We start from the raw sequence: 5,414 nt of genomic DNA on the forward strand, positions 1-5,414 counted from the left end.
CGCCTTAAAAGATGCATTTGCGAAGTCTTTAAATAACAAACAATTCAACAGTTAGAAACTGAACGTGCTTCCTTTGAATTTGTTTGTGCATCTTGAATTAATCAACTGGAAAAAGAAACAAAACAAAATATTCTACCAGAAATTCCAACAAATAATTACCAGATAATAGAAATATTTAATGGCCATAATATGGGACAATTTGAGCAGGAAATTAATAAAAACATTAAAGTATATAAAATGTGTAATAAATATTTACTGGCACCCCTCTACTACGTTACAATACATTTTGCAGATAAACGATGTTTTTGAGCCAAAATCCATTTTTTGGTTAAAAAAGTTTGTCTGCATGAATGCACCGCATTGTGCGCGTCGTGTCGCCAGATGGCCGGCAGAGGGCGCCGCGCTGCCGTGCCGCCGCCGCGAGCCGCGAGCTGCGAGCCGCCGCCGCGAGCCGCGATAACGCACACAACACAACAACACTCATTGTGCAGCAGCAACTTGTGCAACGAGCGACAAAATGTTTTACAATAAAAGCTCCTTTTTCACGTTTGCGTTATAAAGCTACCTCATCATTAACACATTCGCTTTAATTTAGCTACTTGCGGGACTGATACCGTCAAAAAAGGAAAAATCATCATTTCATATTTGTAAGAAGGACTTTCGGTGCTATATGTTAAATGACGCCTGATACAATTTATCGGCAAATACAATAATATCTGTTTCTGGGATTAGTATTATAATTTAGCAGTTCCAACTACATAAAGATATTATTGTAACAATAATTGCTTAGAGTCCTGTTGTTCTGTTGTTGTTCGGCTTGTGATCCTAGAATATATTCTGCATTCTAATGCACCTTAATGTTTAGGGATGTAAAAGTCCTTCCTAAAACATATCCTATTTAATGGATCTGAGTGTAGGCCAGCAAAGTTTCAAGAAGAGCCGGCCGACTGGACACGATGCTTTTTACCCTAAGTGGTCTAATGCGGCCGAGTCTGTACGTCCGTGGTACGGCCGCTTTTACCGAATTTAAAATTTAAGTAAAAATAAAACATTGTCATTCGCATTTAAAACCCTCGTAAAAGATAAGTTGGCTTTATAAAACTGAGGTTTTGCCCCGCCACCGCCACAGCCCCGCGCTAACGATTCATAAATATTACATCAAAGCTGTCCGTCCGTTTTATCAACAATGAGGCAATTCAGTGTATCGAAAGCCGTGAAATCAAGTATTGGTGGCGGGGCGGCGGGGCGGCGGTGCGGCGGGGCGGCGGGGCGGCGGGGCGGCGGGGGCTCGCGTTTGGCAGATTATTTAACGCTTGTTATAATTGAATGAGAGACATCCGGGGATTATAATATTAATAGAAGTTTAACTGACGTCACGCTTAATTTCTAATTATAAGGTAATTATAAACACTCGCTTGTGAATTTTGTTGATCTGATATAAAAGCAATGATACCGACAGGACAGATGCAGGAGCTGGGACAAGGAAAACAACACCTATCTACCTGCACACTTGCCACATTATACACACACATAAAAAGTAAATAGTATAAATAAATAATTACAATATGTAATATTCCTGCAGTTATATGTAGAATAGCGAGGCAGAGCGAGGCAGAGCGAGGCAGAGCGAGGCAGAGCGAGGCAGAGCGAGGCAGAGCGAGGCAGAGCGAGGCAGAGCGAGGCAGAGCGAGGCAGAGCGAGGCAGAGCGAGGCAGAGCGAGGCAGAGCGAGGTGAAGCGATGCGAGGGCGGCGGCACGCGCAGTCTAGTGGGTCGCAGCCGGCCACTTCGAGGCGAACTGTCGCCGTTGTATTGCGAGCGGGTTTGGGATCAGTGACACAGTTTGTTTTCGCACAAAGATTAAGCGCGTGTAAGTGCAATAGAACCGCGCTTGTGGCGTAGCGGCGACGTTCACAAGAGGCACTTTAAATTTATAATCATTTATTGAAATGGCCATCAATACACGTTCACCCAACACTGGTTGTTGTTGGAGTTGAGCGACGGATCCGGCAGCGGGGCAGGCTTCATCGTGGGAAAACAGAGAAGCATAGATACATCATTTTGACACTCGACGATCTCCACCGAATGGTTTTAGTGAGTTATGTCGCACATGACCTGATTCACTTCGAAAGGAGCGCTTTTGATGATTCCACCTCCTTACCGATACCAAAATATACTTCGTACCTAAGCCGTGAAATATGTTTTTAGATACCAACTTTCAGCCCCTCTTTAGACCACTTTGTAGGTTATATTTATTTGAAAGATAAACCTGAAACGTAATTAATTATTTGTATTCACAGTGTTGGAGTCAATTTTCAAGTAATTAGGTTTATTGAAGTATTACCATTGCTCCACACAAACTTTCAACCTTCACGTTACACGTTTAAGGAGATGAATTTCGTAACTTAGTAATAGATTTTTGTTATACAAATTAAGATGTAAAATAGAGTTGAGTCCGTAGGCCCTGTATGCATGCGTTCATTGACCATGCAGCCACTCAACCTGTCAAACAATCCATTTACACTTTTATACGAGCAGAGAACCGTTCCAGGCATTTCGGAGATAATAATTTTAAAAATTAGATTTTCGTTATAAGTAAAGCAAATACATACGAACATAATGTTCCCGAAATATTAGTTTTTCTTCGTTGTAATTAGTCCATCTCCTCCGTCCGATACACAAAAACATTGTTATCAATGTTTCGAAAAAAAGTCAAAGCCGCAGTGAAGAAATGGCGGGACGCTGCCAAAGCGGTGCGGTGGCGGCTCGACGCCGCGTCCTCGGTCGCGGGTCGCCCTCGCTATATTATCCTATCACTTAATGTTGATGTAATATTTTTATTAAGTATTAAATTTATTGAGGGCCTGCCGCCACCGCGAGCCCCGCCCGCCTTCACGCGCTGACACGCGCCGACACACGCCGACACGAGCAGACACGCGCCGACACGCGCCGATACGAGCCGACACGTGTCGACACTCATGATACTAAATACCGCTTAATAAAAAGCTACTTAAGAAAGTAATTAATCAATATGCGCCCAGCTGACAGTGTTACTCTGCTTGCCGAACAGAAGCAGGCCAGCTGGATGTCAGTCAACGGCCGGTATCGAGCGAACATTTTTGAGCACTCGCCCCCGTCTAACAGTGTTTTTATTAGTCATAAAAATTAGAACTACAGATGTGCTCTCGACTGGGCTGTTGTCTGCACAAACAAATACATAAAGGTACAGTCGGTTTCAATCAATGTGAAGAGGCTGTGCCTGTGCTGCGTTGAGGGGCGCTCGCTGTCAGACCCCTCGCCCCGGTCATGTCGCAACCACCGCTTTATGTTCAAGTTAAGACTGGATCATCACACATCCTTTACATCTCACATATTCATTATATATCTTCAGAATTACTATCACCTATACCGCGCAATTCTTACTGTTCTCGTACATAATATACATGGCTTTGTTTACTATCTTTAGAACTTTTGAGCGACGGCAACTCACTCCATTTAATTGATCAATGTCATATCAATCACTCGTTAATATTACACCAAAATGTTTTAAGGTAATTTCTTTATTTAATTTCTGGTCTCGCTCGGTTCCCAATGTTTGCAGACCTTATTCCCATCATAAATTATTTATCGACAATATTTGCACACCGCCAAATACATAATTTTGGCAAAGAATTCATCCCTTTGCGACTAGTGCTACGGGAGCCATTACAATGATCCCCTTTCCCGCGAATTCTGTGAGCGCTGGGGGAGTCAGATGGCGCGGCGATGTGTGTCCGTAAGTCAGCCTTAGCAGGTAGCCCGAAGCTATGGCGGAACGCACAATAAACTGTGCCCTAGGAGCAAAGATATAAGCGATATAATGGTGGACACGAGTAGTGCAAACGTACAGCCCGTCAGCTGTAGGGCTAATTTGCGGTGCCGGCAATTCATGTTTGGGTATTAACGGAATAAGAATTGATTTTATCGGAGGAGAGGGCTGGACTGTGCGAACGTCGCGCGTACTGCTTTAGCTTCGGCGCTCGCCTCGGCTCCACTCCTCTCTCGCAGTTACAGGTTCCTCCGACATTTTAATTGCTTATTGTTTCAAACATTCGAAAAACATAATATTTTTAAAGTAAAAATGTCACCATCGTCTTCTACTTTATTTCGTACATATTTACATAGTGTGACTTGGGAGAGATTTACTCGTATTTTTTATGACGGTGCTGGTTGAGTTCCTCGCTATCCCTACCTATCGTTAAGGCTCATTCTACGAGTATATTCAACATTTTTCAACGTAGGATTTAAGGATTACGTTTTGAACTGAATTTGTCATGCCTGCCTGCCATCCGTCCACAGAATACTGTACTTTTGAGCTAAACAACAGTAATTGTTTTCCATCCATATTCTATAATGTTATGCCCTTTTCTGATTAATTCGCTTAAACTAACTAAAACAGTCAAGGTAGGAGGAGTGGTGAAATTGAGGGAACCTCTCAGTACTGGCTGAGAAGGTCAGAATGATGAGCAGCGTGCGTTGTTTCTTCTGAACGGCCGATATCATTTGTTTTCATGTCCCAACCGATTGCTTTCTGCGCTAAAACCAAATACCCATTTAAATATTTACGAAGAAACTGTGGGCCGTGTCATTCGACTCGCAACGGTTAACTACGGAGATTAAAATTGAATGTACACAATAGAATAGAATATAACAGGAGAATTATAGAGTCGGAGTCGGCCGCGGACGCACCAAACAAAATAGGCCATAACGAATTTCCAAAGTAAACATTAAATGCGACGCGCCGGCTGCCGCGCGCTACGTCCTCCCTCCCGCGTCGCGATATACGATTCTCGTTCATAGCTTTAAGGTCGCAATCGCCTCGGCGGGACTCGACTGCGTACTGGTGCCAGTTGCATGGGCCGGGCTCGGGGACAAAGCGTGCGCGCACCCAGGGGTAGGGGTGCGCTCGAGCATTCACAACTTTTCGCTCTTTAGCGGGCTTTGTTCCAATTTGATTTATATTCATGGCTCTGCTATTGTTATTCCCGGCGCTAAATCAAGTGCGAGCGCTTTGCCGCTGACTTAATTGATGTCGGAAGCTGAATAAGTTAATTTGAATTACCAGTTGCGCTTGCTCTGCTGCGCCCGAAGATGCGATGCGCCTCGGTCTCGGTCTTGCTCAATGGATTTTTGTTAATTTTAGACAGATTTAGAACATAGTGTGGAAGAACACATAGACTACTTATTAAGTTTTTCTTAATTCCGCGTGGACGGAGTCGCGTCGAGAATTAAAAGTAGGCATTTTTCATAGTAAAAAATATATTTTTTAAATTGTTTTACAATATTTATGACTAGACATAGACTTTGGTAATCGTAACGATGTATACGTATATCTCGATATTTATTGTCACGTGCTACACTTATTGCATGCTAAAA

This window comes from Papilio xuthus, unplaced genomic scaffold, assembly GCF_000836235.2.
Source record: "Papilio xuthus unplaced genomic scaffold, Pxut_1.1 DF826115.1, whole genome shotgun sequence".
NCBI classification, from domain to species: domain Eukaryota; kingdom Metazoa; phylum Arthropoda; class Insecta; order Lepidoptera; family Papilionidae; genus Papilio; species Papilio xuthus.